At 50.1% G+C, this 19,427-nt stretch overlaps 7 non-coding genes across 7 annotated transcripts; 3 read left to right on the top strand and 4 right to left on the bottom strand.

The window, feature by feature from the left end:
* Nucleotides 1-10,477: 10,477 nt before the first annotated feature.
* Nucleotides 10,478-10,548, bottom strand: Trnag-gcc (transfer RNA glycine (anticodon GCC)). Its single transcript has one exon. It is a non-coding gene; the product is annotated as a tRNA-Gly (tRNA).
* A 720-nt stretch (nucleotides 10,549-11,268) lies between these two features.
* On the bottom strand, nucleotides 11,269-11,351 carry Trnal-cag (transfer RNA leucine (anticodon CAG)). The gene has a single exon. It is a non-coding gene; the product is annotated as a tRNA-Leu (tRNA).
* Nucleotides 11,352-14,073: 2,722 nt separating this feature from the next.
* On the bottom strand, nucleotides 14,074-14,144 carry Trnag-gcc (transfer RNA glycine (anticodon GCC)). Its single transcript has one exon. It is a non-coding gene; the product is annotated as a tRNA-Gly (tRNA).
* A 665-nt stretch (nucleotides 14,145-14,809) lies between these two features.
* Nucleotides 14,810-14,892, bottom strand: Trnal-cag (transfer RNA leucine (anticodon CAG)). Its single transcript has one exon. It is a non-coding gene; the product is annotated as a tRNA-Leu (tRNA).
* A 515-nt stretch (nucleotides 14,893-15,407) lies between these two features.
* Nucleotides 15,408-15,479, top strand: Trnad-guc (transfer RNA aspartic acid (anticodon GUC)). Its single transcript has one exon. It is a non-coding gene; the product is annotated as a tRNA-Asp (tRNA).
* Nucleotides 15,480-16,061: 582 nt separating this feature from the next.
* Nucleotides 16,062-16,133, top strand: Trnag-ucc (transfer RNA glycine (anticodon UCC)). The gene has a single exon. It is a non-coding gene; the product is annotated as a tRNA-Gly (tRNA).
* Nucleotides 16,134-16,540: 407 nt separating this feature from the next.
* Nucleotides 16,541-16,612, top strand: Trnae-cuc (transfer RNA glutamic acid (anticodon CUC)). Its single transcript has one exon. It is a non-coding gene; the product is annotated as a tRNA-Glu (tRNA).
* Nucleotides 16,613-19,427: the final 2,815 nt, after the last annotated feature.

Genomic DNA, 19,427 nt, shown 5'->3' with positions numbered 1-19,427 from the left:
GCTCTGTAGACCAGGCTGGCCTCAAACTCACAGAGATCCACCTGCCTCTGCCTCCCGAGTGCTGGGATTACAGGCGTGGGCCACCGCCGCCGCCGCTTTTATTTGTTTTTTGTTTTTTTTTTAATGTGTAAGTGAGTGTTTGCCTGAACGTATGAGCACCATGCTGAATGCAGTGCCTTCAAGAGGCCTGAAGAGAAAACCCAGACTCCTGGAGTTACAGCAGTTGTGAGCTGCCATATGGGTTCTGGGAACCAAACCTGACCCCTCAGTAAGATGTGGCTGGGTTGATTTTGAATTTGCTGGTTAGTTGAAGACGGGCTTGAACCCCTGATTCTTCTGTCTCTACCCGGGAGTACTTAGATTACAGGCCTGCACCACCACACCTGGTTTACATTTTATTATTGTTGGTAGTCGTAGAATTATTATTATTACAGATGTATGCTATGTGCACTTGTGGAGGTCAGGGGACAGCTTTGTGGAGTCAGGGATGGCAAATATTTCCTGAATGTATTTCTCCCAAGAGCAGAGCAAGATAGGTGTTGCATGAATCCTAGATGGTCTTACAATAAAAACTCGGAGCCAGATATCAGGGTGAAAGCTGAACGATAAGAGAAACAGAGCAAGCCACAGCCACCACCTCTTACCTTACCAACTCCTCAGCCTGATAGAGCATCTGCAAGAGAGCGGATTCCTCTCTCCTCCCACCTCACATTCCTTCTCTGGCTAGCCATATCACTTCCTGTCTCAGCCTTCCAGAGCGCTGGGATTAAAAGTGTGTGCCACCACTGCCTGGCTGTTTCTCTTTTAGATTGGTTGAATCTCATTTTGCCCAGTGTGGCCTTGAACTCGGGGAAATCCAGAAGGATCTCTACCTCTGCCTCCCGAGTGCTAGGATTAAAGGTGAGTGCCATACTGCCTGACCTCTATGGCTAACTCTGTGCCTGGCTCTGTCCTCTGATCTTCAGGCAAGCTTTATTACAAACAATAGATCACCACAGGTAGGGAAGAGGCTTTTCTGTACAAGTTAGGTTGAGGATCACAAGAGTAGTCAATGGGAGAGGAGCCTTTTGAAATTGGATGCAAAGCGCAGCTCAGCCCTCAAAGGGAGTAAGAAGTTTATTCTGAACTAAATATGAATGACCATAGCTTGGGAACATGGATTCAGTTTGCCCCCAAAAACCATGTTTCAGTATGGAAGCTGTTACATGAATTTTTATCGTCACAGAACAAAATAAACCATTAGCTAAGGTACATTTTAAATATACTGGGGCAAACAGAGGTAGGGAGAAGCAGAGTGGGAAAACTCTACTACAGGCTTTGAATGTTCTCGGATGCCATTCTCAGTGTATGGGTTAGACACTAGAGATCTGTGGAGGCTTTGATGGTGCATTGGGGTTCTTAGTTACATGGGTTGGGTCAAAATTACAGCTTTAGCAAAAGCCAAAAGCTGCAGGGGAATCAGTCTCTGATGGACCGACTGCCAAGGAGCTTTGCAGCAGCTCTTTATCGTTACATAAAAGACACTTTTATCAAGCCATTTTTTTACGTACCCAAACTTCTTATCTCATGTAGGAGTTGTCTGAAGGAACCATTGCATTACCTAAGCAATTCTCAGCCATAGGAGACTTCCTGGTTTGCCAGGTATGTCTCAAGACTAAGTCCTACATAGGCTCTGTAATCCCTTCAGGAAAAGCAATTCCATAAACCTTAGATAACAATCACTGACTATTTACAAAAGGTTTCTTCAAAGTTTAGGTGCCACCACTCCAGAATTCACGCCAGATACAAGGGCTCTGCTGGAGCTCTCACTACAATGGTGAAAAACATGTTCAGTCTGATATCGAGGTGAACATGAATGGCTATCAAGGAGACCAAAGTAGCCCCAAATAGTTTGGCTCTGAGCCTGAAAACAGTCCCTCTCTCTACAGCCGTGAAGTAATCAGTCGATCAGCCTTGTAGAATCTTTGACTAATCCCGTCCACCCCTTCCCATGAGACGCAGGGATTAAAGGCATGTGCCACCTCCTCCAGCAATGATTAATTTTTTTAATCTTAAAAATCAGCAAATAGCCAGGTGGCTTTAATCCCAACACTCAGGAAGCAGAGCCAGGCAGATCTCTGTGAGTTCGAGGCCAGCCTGGTCTACAGAGCAAGATCCAGGACGGGCACCAAAACTACACAGAGAAACCCTGTCTCGAAAAACAAACAAACAAACAAACAAAGTCAGCAAATAATGTAAGCAACTCACAAGTCTCAAGAAGTCCCCGAATCATAAAATATTCACAAGGTCGCTCTATTCCCAAGCTTATATGAGCAATAAGAACTGCTGTGGGCAAGAGTCTCTTCAACCTATTGGGCTTCCCATAAGTCATTGCAGAGAGCTCCAGGGAATGCAGCTTTCATGAGTCATCAGTCAGATTGGGGTGAGATTTGCAGTAATACAGCTGCCTCTGAGTCATCCATACCTGTAAGTAACCCCTCACCCACACTTCTATAAATAACCCCAATAAACTAGTTGGTTTGCCACTGTCTGCTGAACAGAGATCAGTACAACTAAAGATGACTTTGGGAGGAGAAATCACATCTAGGCCTGTAGGTACCCAGGTACGCAACTGAAACTGAACAGTCTGAGGGCAGAGCATCTGCAACGGCAATCCCCAAATACCATATTTTCCCCCACATCCTGGTAATGTGCCTTCTTGCTGTGCCAATGGTTGCATGGGCCTGGCTACAGGTAGTGAGACTTAACTAAGGGTATACCATTGAGAAGTGGAGTGTCCACTTGGCAACTCTTATAAATGAAAACATTTAATTGGGGTGGCTCACCTAGTTTCAGAGGTTCAGTCCATTATCATCATGATGGGGAGCATGGCTGTGTGCAGGCAGACGTGGTGATGGAGAAGGAGCTGAGAGTTCTACATCTTGATCCACAGGCGACAGGAAGTCAACTAACCATCACACTGAGGGAAGCTTGAGCAAAAGAGACCTCAAAGCCTGCCCCCACAGTGACACACTTCCTCCAACAAGGCCACACCTCCTAATAGTGCCACTCCCTTTGGGGGCCATTTTCTTTCAAACCACCACACGCCTGAAACAGAACCGGTTATTAGCAGTAACTTGTTGAAGTTATCTTACTAATAAAAAGCCTACAAAATTATTTTTCACTAAAAAAATGCAGGTAAATTATTTCTCCCACACTGTTAATTTGCAGGTCACATTCACATGTTACTCAGGATCTTTTAAAAAAAAATCCCCATTTTAAGATTTTATAACAATATTCCATAGGTATTGCCAAAGTTATATCCTAAAATCCTATAGAGATTGCGTTTAATGCTTTTATAGATGACTCTTAAAAAGGACAAAGAGCATGTTTACACACAAATTCCACATGCTCCACAAAAAGATTGTACTCACTCTGGACTATACAGCTAAAAATCGAAACTCTCTGTAATCAATCAGCTTTTATTAGATATTCCTCGGTCATTGGATAGTTTAACTGACTCTGCTATTTACTTAAATTTGGATGACAGCTGGCTGTTGTGGGATATTTGTACACCGTGTGAAGATATATTCCTGTGACTGGTTTAATAAAGAGCTGAACAGCCAGTAGCTAGGCAGGAGGTATAGGTGGGACTTCCGGGCAGAGAGAGAGGAAGTAGGAGATGAATCTAGGTGCAGGTCAGACGCCAATGAGACATGGAAAGAGTCAGACACGCAGAATGAAAGAAAGGTAAAAACCCACGAGGCAAAAATGTAGATTAATATAAATGGGTTAATTTAGGTTGTAAGAGCTAGTTAGGAACAAGCCTGAGCTGTAGGCCGAGCTTTCCTAATGAATAGTAAGTCTCCGGGTAGTCATCTGTGAGCTGGTGGCCGACAGCAAAGCATACTCCAGCTTACTGGATGGACTAGGAAGAGTCAGAGTCTGATGGTCACAATGGATAGCTCTGGAACGCCAGTGTGCACATCCTCATCCAACATGGGTATCCTTAAAGAAGACCGAGGTCCGCATTAACTGACCTCATATATAAACCGCACAGGAAGGACAGAAAAGCACTAAGAATGGAAAGTGTCCTAACTCAAGAGAAAAAGAATGTTGCATAAGGAATGGGAATGTAGAAAGGATATAGTGGGAGGAAATATTTGGAATGAGGTACTTGAGAATAGAGTCTAGCTGGAATGGATGGTACATGAATAGTTTGGAGACAGACATGGAAAGGGCACAAAAGTGGAGAAAAGGCTTAATGTGCATCTTCAGCTCAGTTTCCTTGCTTTAAAAATAGTAATAAGGGTCGGAGAGATGGCTTAGAGGTTAAGAGCATTGGCTGCTCTTCCAGAGGTCCTGAGTTCAATTTCCAGCAACTACATGGTGGCTCATAGCCATCTATAATGGGATCTGATGCTCTCTTCTGGCATACAGATATACATATTTCCATAAAATAAATAAATCTTTTTTTTTTTTGGTTTTTCGAGACAGGGTTTCCCTGTGTAGCTTTGTGCCTTTCCTGGAACTCGCTTGGTAACCCAGGCTGGCCTTGAATTCACAGAGATCCGCCTGGATCCGCCTGGCTCTGCCTCCCAAGTGCTGGGATTAAAGGCGTGCGCCACCACCGCCCGGCAAAAATAAATAAATCTTTAAAAAGTATTAAAATAAAATATCAACTTAAACAGGCTTTTGTAGATTTAAAAAGGAAAATAGAAATAAATTGAAATCAATAAAGTTTTTTAAAAATATTTTTTCTGGATAGTATAGTGGTAAAAAAAAAAATGCTGCCGGGTGGTGGTGGTGCACGCCTTTAATCCCAGCACTTGGGAGACAGAGGCAGGCGGATCTCTGCGTGTTGGAGGCCAGCCTGGTCTACGGAGCGAGATCCAGGATAGGCACCAAAACTACACAGAGAAACCCTGTCTTGAAAAACTAAAAAAAAAAAAAAAAAAAGCAAACATAATTGTATGTTTCTTAAAGCACCTTGGAGGCCAAACAGAGTTAAATTGAAAATGTAAACAATAAAAATTAGATTATTTTGAAAATTTTTACCTAAAATGATTTTTGGTAGGGCTTAATCATCTGTCCATCAAACTACCTACAAAATGTAGAAAAACTAAAGCCTTCTAACAAGTTCTTCCCCCAAGGAACTGTTATGCTTTGATATTGTTCATGATTTTCTTTCATTTACAGTCTCAGCTGAATAGGCATGTTCATGTTTACATGGGAAAACTCAATTATTTTCTCCTGCAGGAGTCTATATTATTTCTTAGGTATTTCTAAATATTCTGTTACCTAGTAAGAAGGTCTTCTTAAGCTCAGAACTAAAATTGTCCTAAATTTTAAAGCTCCTAAATCTTTTTTAAAGATTTATTTGTTTGTATTTTATGTGCATTGGTGTTTTGTCTGCATGTCTGTGTGAGGGTGTCAGATCCTCTGAAACTGGAGTTACAGACTGTTGTGAGCTGCCATGGGGGCACTGGGAATTGAACCTGGGTCCTCTGGAAGGGTAGCCAATGCTCTTAACCACTGAGCAGTCTCTCCAGCCCCTGAGAGCCTAAATCTTGAGTTAAAAGCTATGTTTAAATCTTTAAAAGTTGATGATCATTGTTTGTTTTTTAGTTTTATGCTTACCCTTGGTCTGATAAAAGATCATACTCTGGCAAGGAAAGTAGTTAAAAGAGGCTTATGAAGAGCCTATCCTTTATTAAAGGCATTGTTTTATAAAGCATAAAGATGCATTTTATATAATATTTCATACTTAATGCATAATTAGTAATTAGTGGACATCAGCTTGATGTCTGAAAATACAGCTGTCTGCATCTTGGACGTTCTCTGCTGTCAGGTGTGTAAAGATCTGGGCTCCTCAGGCATGCACAGATCTCTGTAACTAGTCAGCTACAAAGCACAGCCCCCCCAAACATAGCATGGGGTCCCGATGACTCCAGGAATATACCATTATGTCACAACTGGAACTTAGTTTTGCCAAATAGCCCTTTATCTATCTCCTTTCTAGGACCCATTACAACTGAAAATGATAATGGTCCTGCTTATGCTAGCAAATGATTTGAAAAAAATGTTTACTAATTAAATTAATTTAATAATGTTAATCATGTTACTAAAATGTTTTACTATCCACAGGGTCAAGCTATTGTGGAATGATACTATCAGATAGTTAATTGGCAAATAAATAAATAAATAGATAGATAGATAGATAGATAGATAGATAAATAAATAAATAAATAAATAAATAAATAAATAAACGGGAATATTTACAACCACCTAAATCCTCACATGCTATTATACCACTTAGCTATGTTAACTTTAAATTAAAAAAATTTTTTTTTCATTTTAAAAGATAATGATTTTTCTGCTACCTGAAAGTATTTGCCCTAATGGAGACACAACCTAATGTAAATGCTAAATAAAAAGAAAGAGCCAGTGTTTATTTCAACACTGCAGGGTAAAAAACTTCTGACTAGTTAGCGCCACAGACAGTAATTTGTCTCTGTGACCTCCAATAAGGGGCCACAGGGTCTTTTTACAGTATAAGACCATACAGGGTGGAGAGTGCATTCCTGAAGTCCAAATTTTATGGCTACAGCAGAGTGCGTTTCTGAGGTCAGGATTTATAACCCCTGTGGAATGCACCCAGAGTCAGGATTTATGACCTCTGATTACAGGGTGTTAGTTCAAGATGTTTACATAGCCATGGTCTGTTCTAACTGCTTTCCCATATCTGGGAGAACATAGGGCAAAGAGTCACACAGCTTGTTTTAAAGCAAATGTCAGCCCCAGTACTTTTAGAATATGCGTCTAGGCTATAGGCATACAATTTTTCATTTCCTGGGCTCTTCACTTACCTGTATTAATTAGATTAGCTATAGAAGCAATACCTTTAATCTTGGCTTCTATTACAGTTGGTATTTTTTCTTTAAAAAAAATTGGAAGAGAGGAGATATTGGGAGCATAGCATGAAGGTCCTTGGGCCCACAGATCTCCAGAGAAACCAGGAATGTTAAACACAGGATTCTCTTTCCAGTGGAAAGGATGAAAAACCTGTTCTTCCATCTAGAAAGCTGAGAATTGGAATTGATTAACAGCCTGAGGATCTGTGTTATCTGTTGGACCAGGCAATATCAACCTCTTACAACCAAGACCTGAGATTGGTAGTAATCTAAATGACCCTGAGAGCCAGAGGCAGCACCAAGCACCCACAACTAGGACCAGAGGTGTCTAACAGCCCAAATGATCTCTATGACCGAGACCAAGACAGACCCTTGGGCTCTAAGTTAGTATAGGTAGCCTATCTATCTCTAGAACCCACCTTCTTGGAGGAAATGATATGTACCCTGAGTTGAGTTTCAATGTAATTACACTTCTTTGTGCCCTGGGGATTGCATTGTAACAGGAAACTTTTTTTCAAATTGTACTAGGCTTAAATACATTGGGAATAAACCGCCTGTTATTAGACCCCCTAAGTCTGGTCCAGGCTGACAAAGTCAATCTGCACTGGGTTTTCATTCTTATCTCTTCAGGATTCACTTCCCTGTATGATACCCACAAGGACCTCCCTCAACTGGGCAGTATCCTGAGTGTAGGAGAAAAACCAGTTCCACAATTTGGCCAAATTAAAGCAAACTTTTATTAAAATATTAAATACTTACCAAGATGGAATTTGGTCAGGACCACCATCTGGAAACTTATGAGCTGTGTGGCCCTGAGGCACCATTTTGTCGGGGCTTATATGGACAAAACCTATAGGCCACCATACTTTTCCATGAGGCTTTGTTTTTATTTTCCAAGAACTACAATTCCCTGAATCCCAGAAAGTTAGCTGATCTTTGGGCAGGTAGGGTTTACAATGTTAACTTAGGGTCTAAAATTCCCCCCCTGAAGTTGTATCCTGGGTCAAATCCTTGACTCTATGATGGGTACTGGTTTTCATTTGGATCTAATAACCATAAGCTTAATGGTACCCAGACAGGAATGCAGATGGAATTTTCCTATCCCGACTGCCCAGTGCCAAATAACCACTCAGAGTCTTAATATTAATTGTAGATGCTCAGCCAATAGCTCAGGCTTGTTACTAGGTAACTCTTACATTTTAAATTAACCCATATTTCTTATCTACCCTCTGCCATGTGGCTCATGGCTTGTTACCTCATTTTCTACACATCTTGCTTCCTCTGCATCTGCTGGCATCTCCTCTGACTCCGCCCTTCTTCATTCCAGCATCCTTAGTTTGGTTGTCCCACCTATACTTCCTGACTGGCTCTCGGCCAGTCAGCTCTTTATTACACCAATTTGAGTGACAAATCTTTACAGTACAAAAGGATTATTCCATGGCGCAGGAATTATCATTTAGTTATTATAACGATGTTGTAAGAGCTAGCAGTAATGAATAGAAAACAGAAGAGCCAAAGGACTTGCAATGTTCTGCATAAAGCAGGCCAAGGGTCCTATCATATTGTAGAACTACTTTAGGTAACATATCTGTTGATAAATCAGAGCCCATTTTCCTGGTATGTCAATTAGCATTATAGATTGCTGTCCATTTAGCAGTCACACCTGAATCTATTGATATTTTAACTGCCATCTGCCCTGCAGACCAGCAGTCAGCACCCCACTGCTCAGACCCAGGCCTGGTGGGATTCCTGCACTGGCTCATCCTCAGGCACCAAAAATGTAGGTTTTAACTAAGTCCCTACCATTTACAAATAAAGGTCAGGGGATAAGATGTTGGGGTGAAAACATGCTAGATCAGAGAAGCCAAGAGGCGTCGAGCTGACCTTCCTTTCTGGCCCAAGAAGGCGCAAGAGAAGCATCTCTCCACTCCTGCAATACCAAAAAAAAAGCACAAATCTTATGTCCCTCTATACTGCTTCCTGGTGTAACTACCTGGAATTCTGGATCCTCCATCCTCTCCATGGCTAACTCTTGTCAATAGTCACTGGCTCAATCCCCTGATCTAAGGTTAATTTTATTAACACTGTCTCAGAGTTTCACAGTGTGATCAAATATCCTGCAACATTTCCCCCATTTTTGTCTACATAAAAATTAAAAGTTTGGCTGGGTGGTGGTGGCACATGCCTTTAATCCCAGCACTCCTCGGGAGGAAGAGCCAGGCAGATCTCTGTGAGTTCGAGGCCAGCCTGGTCTACAGAGCGAGATCCAGGACAGGCACCAAAACGACACAGAGAAATCCTGTCTCGAAAAACCAAAAAAAAAAAAAAAAAAAAAAAAAAAAAAAAGAAAAGAAAAGTTTTAACTTTAACATATTAAAACCATATCCAATAGGAAAAATTATCAAATCTTGACTAAATAGAAAGAGGGTTTTTTTTTGGGGGGGGTTGTTTTTCAAGACAGAGCTTCTCAGTGTAGCTTTTGGAGCCTGTCCTGGAACTCACTTTGTAGCCATCCAAGTGCTGGGATTAAAGTCATGCACCACCACTGCCCAGCCAAAAAGGAAAGGTTTTAACTGCAACACGGTAAAACTATGTACAATAAGAAAAATTCTCAGGTAAGAATTACATCCATAATTTCCAGTCCATTTGTACTTGGCAAATTTGGAGAAAATATTCTAGACCTATCCTACCTTGGAGAGTCCAAGGTTTAACCCAAACCACACTCTATCTATTATCTATCCATTGATCCCGCGTACAACACACAAGTGTCTCACAGCAGAAGCTGGAAAGCTCTCAAAGAAAGATCTAAACAAGTTGCTGTGGACACAGCACTGGGGAAAGAAGGCACCCTCGTCCCCACTGGGACATTCCCACCAATGGGAGGTACAACAGGAGAAGGTGGTAGGGAGGCAGGCTGTGTGGGAACGGTACTGTGGAGTGGGAGGTTGGAGGTGTGGGGTGGGGGTGGTGTCAGCTAGCTGTCTGTTCCTTGCTTGTCTTTTAAGACTTTGTTTGGGGTTGACTCTATCTTAGGAAGAAGCTCAAGGAGGGTATTTGCAAATGGCAGACACCCAAAACAAATGCTAAAGAGGGGTCCCGGAGCACAGAGGCAGAAGGTTCTGTCTATGTGACTAGACAGGTGCTTTGAAACGGACACACACACACACACACTTTAGGAGAATTATGAGCACAAGGAATTCATAGCAAGACACAACTGAATATTAAGCCGCATAACAATAGACCTAGCTGATTAGCTTTCTCACTCGACTGACCGTTGGCCTAGTCAAGATATAGCTTATAATACACAGCTGGACTTCTATTTCATATTCCTGCTGCTCGCCACATGGAAGGGCCCTTGAAGAGGCCACCAAGAATTGGGGACTGTAGCTATGGCAAGAGCTTGGTAGTAGCTTTGCAGTTGGGCCTGGCTGACTGAGTTCAGGTGAGGCAACCAGGTTAGTGGCCAGGCTCTGGCTCACTGGAGTGTACCCTGCACTGGCGCTGTCCAGGAGCTGTGTTCTGCATGGAGCACAGCCTGGACTGGGACAAGAACTAGTAGCTGAGAACTAAAAGAGACTGTATTGTGCATGGGCCGGGAATCGAACCCGGGCCTCCCGCGTGGCAGGCGAGAATTCTACCACTGAACCACCCATGCCATGGCTAACACTCTCCCCCGACTTCTGCCACAGCCTCTGCTCCCCGACAGTCCCTGCACCAGCTGAATCCTGGGCCCTGGCTGGATGGACCGGCCAGGGGAGCGCCACGGCCCCGGACAGGAGAGTCCCCGGTCCAGACTGAGGCTCTGGGGCTCAAGCGCGCCTATAGCAGCGGACGCCTAGGCCCACGTCAACCTGCCCTTGCTGGCCGACGGGCCGGCGGGCGGGCGGGCGCGTGGTTGTGCGAGCACCAAGGGTCTGGCAGGTGTTCGCAGGGAAAGGGCACCTCCGCACACGAGATTCCCCGACGGCCACAAACCACCAAGATGGGTGCGGTGGGCGTCTCCCGCGGGAGTAGGAGGAAATGGAATGGGCAAAAAGGGGCGGCGGGCGCGAGGGCTGGTGGAACAGTTCCGGGTGTCGGATGGGGGTGGACCGAGTCCTGTGTTGGCAAAAGAATGGCACTTGGCAGGTTGGCTTGCTGGTCGGGGTGCTGTGATGCTCAGGAGCGGCCTGCTCACTTACTCCAGCCGCCCCGACGCCAAGCAAGGCAAGCAGCACGCTCCCCATCCGCTCTCCTCCAGGAGTTGGTGGCAGCTGAGAGGAGGGCGCTCCTCTAGGCACAAGAAAGGTTGCGGATGCGAGGGGAGCGGCGGCGCTGGAGGGGTTGTAGAAGGAGCGGCGTCGTCTCTCGGGGTGGGGTGGCCAAAAGATAAGCATGTCAGGAGTGGGATTCGGACCCACGCCTCCAGGGGAGACTGCGACCTGAACGCAGCGCCTTAGACCGCTCGGCCATCCTGACGGCGGGTCTGACCGCGAGGCCGCTCGCCTGGCTGGCAGCAGTCACCCACGTGCGCGCCGGGCGGACCTGGAGCGACGGGGCGCCCGGACACGTGGCGGTCCGGGTGCTGAGGCTGCGGGCCTCGCCCGGTGTCCACCGCGTGGACGTGGAGACGCTAATAGGCGCCAAAGTCGCTGCAGGTCCCGGGTGCGGTGGGCGTTCGTCTGGTGCAGCAGACCAGCCGCCGCAGGGCCGCGCAGGTGTGGGTGCAGCCTCTCCTGATGGCGTGGGCGAGGGCGGCAGAAAGCTGTCACCTCTGAGAGCCCCGTTCAAAAGCCTGGTCGGGGGCAGGGGGCGGGGGACGCGGAGATCACCCAGGGTGGTGGGTTCGGGTCCTGGTTCGAGGGGCGTTGTGGCGGCGTCCCGGGGATTCTGGGGTTGGGTGCGGGGGTCGGCCATGGCGGGAGGGAGAGCTTAGGGCCTGGCTGGAGATACGGAGAGGGTCCGGTGTAGCGATGAGGACGTTGTCGCAGTCCTCCCCGTTAGTATAGTGGTGAGTATCCCCGCCTGTCACCCGGGAGACCGGGGTTCGATTCCCCGACGAGGAGACGTGCCATCTTTTTAGCCAGACCGTCGTCCACAGCTGTGCTGGCCCTTGGTCCCCTTCCAAGCGCCAGGATCGGGCTGCCCACGGCCCGGCCTGCCCACCCGTCTGCGGACCCTAAGGCCCCTCGCCTGGCACCTGGCACCTGAGCCAGCACTCCGACGCCAGGGAACGGGGCGCCCTCCAGACCAGGCGACGGTTGTCAGAAAGAAATGGGCAGGAGCCCCAGGAGATGGTTCCAGGAGCCTGCTGGCAGAGATTGGGCTGCTTCTGTTCCTGCTCATTTCCAACTCCCTCTCATTCCAATATCCCTGAGCATCACCAGCAACAACAGCAGCAGCAGCAGCAGCAGAAGAGTAAGGAGGAGGAGGACGAGGACGACAAGGAGGAGGAGGAGGGGGAGGGAAAGAAGAAGTACAATGAGAAAAATAATTGTAATATTAGTAGTAGTAGTAGAAGAGAAGAAGAAGAAAAAGTGGAAGAAGAATTAGTAGATGAGGAGAAGAAGAAGAAGAAGAAGAAGAAGAAGAAGAAGAAGAAGAAGAAGAGAAGCAGGAGGAGGAGGAGGAAGCAGTAGTAGTAGCAGCAGGAGTGGCAGTCACCATTGCCAGGGTAACAACCCCATGTCCTAGTACCAACATCCGGTCTCTCTTGCTCTTGATATGCTTCCTAGTTTCAGCTCTGATTGCAGAGCAAAGTCAACTGAGGAGCCCCACTTGGTTCTTTTTCTGCACTCTCTTTACTAAAAAGCTGCAGGACTCCCGACCACTCCCACTCGCCTTTGTTGAAGACAGAGAGCAGGCAGGTCAGGGAATTAACAGGTGACAGCCAGTTGCCTGTAGTTAGACAGAGCCTTTCTCGGGCCGGTGTGACATGGATGGGTCTGGTGACGGATGGGTGACAGCTTTCCCCTGTGGAAGCCACCGCCTTCCGGAGCAAAGAGGAGTCGGACCACAGGAAGGGACACCGGTCCAGCGGTTTGGAGGCTGGAGAAGGTGTGAAGCGCAGTCTGTGGACACACTGAGCTCGCTGGAGAGGACAGACTGTCAGCCTGGCCAGTCAATCGGATGTGCTGGTGAGGATGCCAGGCACACACGCCGGCCAATAGGTCACCTGGACTAGCCCAGGTCTCAGAAAACCGGGGAGCAGTGCCGTGACCTGCCAGCAAGGGCTTTGCGATGGCACAGAAGGAACTAAGATTGAGTTGTCTGTGTTTGTGCCTCTCTGGCCTGTGCCTGGACTTCTGTCTCTGTGTCTCTGTGTCTGTCTCTGTCTTTGTCTCTCTACTCTCCCTCTCTGTCTCCCCCTTCTCTCTCTCTCTCTCTCCCCCTCCCTCTCTCTGTGTGTGTATGTATGTGTAACAGAGAGACAAACAGAGATAGAGAAACAGAGAGACAGAGAGATCTCAGCAGGGAGGGAGTAGTGTCCTGGAGGGCCAAAGACCCTGTGGATGGCCAAGGGTGTGGGTGGGCTCTGGGCCCAGTGAGACGCGGGAGCGGTGGGGTTCTCCACTCCACGTGGTGGAAGAAGGTGCGAGAAAACCCCTGCTGCCGAGTCATGGGAGCTGGGATGCTCTCAAGGGTCTAGACGAGTTGCCGTGGGCAATGCACTAGGGGAATAAGGCACCCTCGTCCCTGCCGGGGCTATGCCTCCTCAGCAAGAAGGCACAAGGAGGTCCAGGATCAGGGAAGCGTTTCAGGCACCCCCGCCCCACCATAAAGAGAGGTCCGCCAAGTAAGTCTCCATTGTAGAGAGAGGCAGGCTGTGTGGGGCTAGTACTGTGGGGTGGGAGGCTGGAGGTGTGGGGTGTGGGTGATGTCGGGGCCGGGTTATAAGAACCATGGAGGCGCTGGCTGCTGGCGCCAGTGTGCAAAGGAGAGGCTAGGTATGGCAGGTGCTTTGAAGTGCCCAGGAAGTGAGTGAGGGATGCAGTGTCTTTGCAGTTGGGCCTGGCTGGCTGAGTTGAGGAGAAGCTACCAGGTAAGTGGGTGGGCGCCTGGCTCACTGGAGTGCAGCTGGCACTGGCGCTGTCCCAGGAGTTGCTTTGTGTGCTTGGCGCGCGCAGCTTTGGACTGGGACGACAAGGATGGACAGAAGGGACACTGGACGTGTTGCTGAGGACCAGAAGGGACTGGACTCTGCATGGGCCGGGAATCGAACCCGGGCCTCCCGCGTGGCAGGCGAGAATTCTACCACTGAACCACCCATGCCATGGCCAACACTCTCCCCCGACTGCTGCCACAGCCTCCACTCCCCGACAGTCCCTGCACCAGCTGGATCCTGGGCCCTGGCTGGATGGACCGGCCAGGGGAGCGCCAAGGCCACGGACAGGAGAGTCCCCGGTCCAGCCTGAGGCTCTGGGGCTCAAGTGCGCCTCTCCCGGAGGGACGCCTAGGCCCCACGTCAACCCTGCCCCTGCTGACCGACTGGCCGGCGGGCGCGTGGTTGTGCGAGCGCCAAGCCCCTGGCAGGCGTTCACAGGGAAAGGGCACCTCCGCACACGAGAATCCCCGACGACCACAGACCACCAAGATGGATGCGGTGGGTGTCTCCCGCGGGAGTAGGAGGAAATGGAATGGGCCAGAAATTGTGGCTGGCGCGAGGGCTGGTCGAACAGTTCCGGTTGTCGGGTGGGGGTGGGGGGTGGACCGAGTCCTCTGTTGGCAAAAGAATGGCACGGGGCAGGCTGGCTGGCTGGCTGGGCTGCCGGGGCGCACAGGAGCGGCCGTTTCACTGACTCCTGCACGCGCCCCACCCGCTCTCCTGCAGGAGTTGGGGGCAGCTGAGAGGAGGGCGCAGCTCTAGGCACAAGAAAGGTTGCGGATGTGAGGGGAGCGGCGGCGTCTCTCGGGGTGGGGTGGCCAAAAGATGAGCATGTCAGGAGTGGGATTCGGACCCACGCCTCCAGGGGAGACTGCGACCTGAACGCAGCGCCTTAGACCGCTCGGCCATCCTGACGGTGGGTCCGATGGGGAGCCCGCTCCCGTGGCTGGCAGCAGGCGCCCACGTGCGCGCCGGGCGGACCTGGAGCGACGGGGCGCCCGAACACGTGGCGGTCCGGGTGCTGAGGCTGCGGGCCTCGCCCGGTGTCCACCGCGTGGACGTGGAGACGCTCCTAGGCGCCAAAGTCGCTGCAGGTCCCCGGGGTGCGGTGGGGGTGCGTCTGGGGCAGCAGCGCAGCCGCCGCAGGGCAGCGCAGGTGTGGGTGCACCTCTCCTGATGGCGTGGGCGAGGGCGGCAGAAAGCTGTCACCTCTGAGAGCCCCGCTCAACAGCCCGGGCGGGGGCAGGGGGCGGGGGACGCGATATCACCCAGGGTGGCGGGTTCGGGTCCTGGTGCGAGGGGCGTTGTGGCGGCGTCCCGGGGACTCTGGGGTTGGGTGCGGGGGTCGGCCATGGCGGGAGGGAGAGCTTAGGGCCTGGCTGGAGATACGGAGAGGGCCCGGTGTGGCGATGACGACGCCGTGGCAGTCCTCCCCGTTAGTATAGTGGTAAGTATCCCCGCCTGTCACGCGGGAGACCGGGGTTCGATTCCCCGACGAGGAGACGTGCCATCTTTTTAGCCAGACCGTCGCCCACGGCTGCGCTGGCCCTTGGTCCCCTTCCAAGCGCCCGGATCGGGCCGCCCACGGCCCGGCCTGCCCACCCGCCTGCGGAACCTGGGGCCCCTCGCCTGGCACCTGGCACCTGGCCCAGCACTCCGACGCCAGGGAACGGGTCGCCCTCTCGAACAGGCGACGGGTGTCAGAGCCGCCCGGGTGCGACTCTCGTGTCCTGAGCCCCCGGTGCGCCAGGCGAGTCTTGGTGGTGACCCGCCCCGAGCGGTCCCGGACGCTCGCTCTTCCCCGTGGCCCTCGCGCACGCCGGGTTGCTGCTGCAGTCAGGTGGCGAGAGCGCCCTCAGGGCCCGGCGTGTGCGAGTGGGAGGCGCGGCTGGGACGGCGGGGAACAGCGCGCAGCGGCGGAGCCCCGGTTGGCGGAGGCTCGGGCGGTGGCATCGGGTTTGACGTCGGGGCGATCCCCGTGGGGAGGACTCAGGGCGGGAGCCGGTAGGCGATGTCGCCGTCGCCTCTGTCCTCTGTCGGGTGGTATTCCCTGGCGTCGTGTGGGTGCCGTCCCGCGCGGTGCGGCGTTGGTGGTATAGTGGTGAGCATAGCTGCCTTCCAAGCAGTTGACCCGGGTTCGATTCCCGGCCAACGCAACCTGTCCGTGTTTTGCAAAGATCCATGACCGAGGCTGGCCCTGTCTGTCGTCTCTCAGCTTGTCCCGAGACTGCGCGACCGACCAATTGCTCTACTGAGCGAAGGAAGGAGGCAGGGGCTGAGATGTTTTGAGGGTGTGTCTAGCGGGAGGAGAACCGACAGGGCCAGACGTCTAATCCGAGAGGAGGCCCCGGATTTGGCGGCGAATCGCCCGCCAGAGGGCAGCCGGGGGCGGGCAGGGCAGGAGTAGGCGCAGGTGCCCTCGAGCCCCGAACCGCATCCTGGTAAGGCCAGTAATGCCGGGCCATCGGCTCTCGTGCAGGGCGGGCAAGTATTCTGGTTTAGAAGCTGGCTGTCAGCCTGGCTCCGGGAGGTGAGTGTCGGGACGGTCGGCTAAGGGCCACGCTCCTTGGTGGTCTAGTGGTTAGGATTCGGCGCTCTCACCGCCGCAGCCCGGGTTCGATTCCCAGTCAGGGAAGCCTTTCTTCTTCCTCTCTGGACCCTCGCCTCCTCCAAGCCCTCTGTCTCCTCTTGCCCCTTCACAAGAGATCCTTGGCACCAACAAACCTCACGTCTCCCTTTTGTTCAGGGACATCGCAGCTCTGCTCGCCCCTGCTGCTCTCACGCCCCCACCCACCACAACATAGCCCGCTCCCTGTCTGCACAGCCCACCCTTTGCCTAGCTTCCCACTGCCGCCCACCGTCTCTCACACAAGACGCCAACTCTGCGCCTGGACAGCTCAGCCTTGCTGCTTCCCGTCCTGCCCAGCTTACACACCGCCACCATCACGCGGGCACACACACTCACCACGCAGCCCTCGCACACGCTTCCGAGCCACTCATGGACCTCACAGAGTCTCCACCTCACTCCCCCCACCTGGCTGACCTGACTCACCTGCCTCCTCACAGGCTCCCTGTGAGCTTTATCCTGTTCTTCACAACTCAACGTCCGCTTCAAACAAATGGAGCCATTTTTTTCAGTGTCTGTGTGTGTGTGTACGTAAGTATGTAAGTTATATTTTTATGTATATCTTGGAAAACTCCAGGGTGGTGTTGGGATGGGATGGGGAGGGACGGGACGTGCAGTGTGTCGTGGGGTTGCCGTGGGAAGGTGTTAGTGCGCGGCAGACGGCCTCCGGGTGGAAGCGAAAAGCATCTTGTGTGGTTACCTTACCCAGCGCCGCCGCCGGGCGGGCAGCTCGCGTCCCCAGCCCTGGTTTCCTCGAAAGCCCCTAGAGCGTCTAGGCGGAACTGAGGCCAAGTCTGGCGGTCGTAACGCCACTGTTTCTCCCGCTCCTTGGGGACCCGGGCGCATGGGTGTGGGGAAGAGGTGCAGGCGCAGGTGTGAGTCGGAAAACAGGAGCGGAACCTCTGTCCACCTGTTGGGTTTACCACTGGGTGGGTTGTCGGAGCCCGTTCTCGGGTTCCTCGTGGCTTTACCCAGCATGTCCGCATAGACGATGATTAGACCACGGGCCTGAGTGCAGGTGTCTGAGATGGTCTGCACTTGGCTGTGCTGGGGGAGGAGGTCTTTAGCTCCACCCCTTGGCGTCTCTATAAAAACCCTGGGGCAGAGACAGTCGGGCCGGTTGGAATAGGTTCCAGGCCCTCTCGAGGCTATCCTTTATTTTCTATCTGTTTCTCTCCGCGATATTCTCCGCAATAAATCCTTCAATCTAATATTTCCTGCTTCTCACGCTCAAGAAAACTCTGGGGAACTGTTGGGTTGGTGTGTAAACGCCCCACAGAATGGCGCCATGAACAGGGACTAAAAAAAAAGGAAAAAAAAGGGACTAAAGAAAAAAAGTGGGGGCTAAAAAGGGGAGGGACTAAAGACAAAGCAATAGGGACTAAAGACAAAGGAAAATAAGTTTTATTACAGAGTTTTTGGCGAAAGTGTGAGGCAGTCCTGCCACTGGAAAGGCATGCCGGTGTTATTGGAAAATATATATTATTGAGAGGCAGGGGTTTTATCCTTGAGAGAAAAGGAAAGCAGACTGGAAGGATGTCTGATGCTGCAGCGCAAAATTCTCTTCTGTCAAAATTTTCTATCTTCTATCCCTTTCTCTATATCTGTGAAAAATAAGTATAAGGTATAGCGTAGTAATATAGTGTAGGAAAAACTGAGAAGTGTAAGATCGTGTAGAAAAAATTAAGGCAACTACACAGGAAAAACTCTACAATTTTCCAACTTTGGGGGCTATAAACGCAAACGGGGAAAAAATTCTTTCTTTGGGCTTTGTGGGTAGTAAAAAAGCTCTTCTCTGAGCTTATGGGGAAGAAAAAGTTTCCTATGGAAGTTTTTGACCTGGGGACAGCTGAAATGCTAAGTCCAAGCAGCAGGAGAAATTGGCAGGAGGCAAAAATGGGAGTGTAAGAAGTCAAAGTTTAAAGTTTAGAAGTTTTGGGAAAAGTTGATCTTTCTTTCTCCTGGGGGAAAAAACTTTCTCTTAAACTAAAGCATTTTTTGGAAAATTTTTGGGGAAAAAAACTCTCTAAAAAGCCTTAATCTTTCTCAAAAGCTCTCTTAAACTTAAAAACTAAAGTCTTTATCTTTCTCTCTCAGAAGGACAAAAATTAGAATCACCTGAAGATATTAGTATGGGGATCACCTGTGATTAGCTCTAAGGGAAAACAAGAAACCTCTTAAGACAGGAAAACCTAAGTTCTTTCGAGCTTTAAAAATCCTCCCTGTGCCGGGCGGTGGTGGCACAAGCCTTTAATCCCAGCACTCGGGAGTCAGAGTCAGGCGGATCTCTGTGAGTTCGAGGCCAGCCTGGGCTACCAAGTGAGTTCCAGGAGAGGCGCAAAGCTACACAGAGAAACCCTGTCTGGAAAAACCAAAAAAAAAAAAAAAAAAAAAAACCAAAAAAAAAAAAAATCCTCCCTGCAATGCAGGAGGCAGGGACAAGTTACTAAAAACCTCTTCTAAGCTCTGTCTCTTCAAGCTAGTAAAAGACAGTGGGTCAGAGTACCCTGAGGGGAAATGCTTGGGTGAGTGTGGGTAAAGAGCTACAGAGAGCCCAAAAGGGCAGGAAACTTTACCTGAGAAAAGCAAAAAAAGCCAAGCTTTTCAATTACAGCCGGCTAAGGCATCAAGGGTTTTGTTTCTGAGTGAGCATTTCAGAATGAAAAGTGCTCCCGAATGTCCTAATGCAAAGATCCCCTGAAGCGATGAAAACTGTAAGCATTGTATCCTAGCTTCTGACCAAAAACCCAGAGGCCACTGGCCAGCGTCTCTGAGTTGGGGTGCATTTCTGGGATACTAGGATTCCTGCAGTGGTAAACTTCCT

The sequence above is a fragment of the Peromyscus californicus genome, unplaced genomic scaffold (genome assembly GCF_007827085.1).
Source record: "Peromyscus californicus insignis strain IS unplaced genomic scaffold, ASM782708v3 Scaffold_14__1_contigs__length_90479793_seg_2, whole genome shotgun sequence".
Taxonomy (NCBI): Eukaryota; Metazoa; Chordata; class Mammalia; order Rodentia; family Cricetidae; genus Peromyscus; species Peromyscus californicus.
Note: the sequence above shows the minus strand (reverse complement) of the source record. Positions and strands in the feature narration are given on the sequence as shown.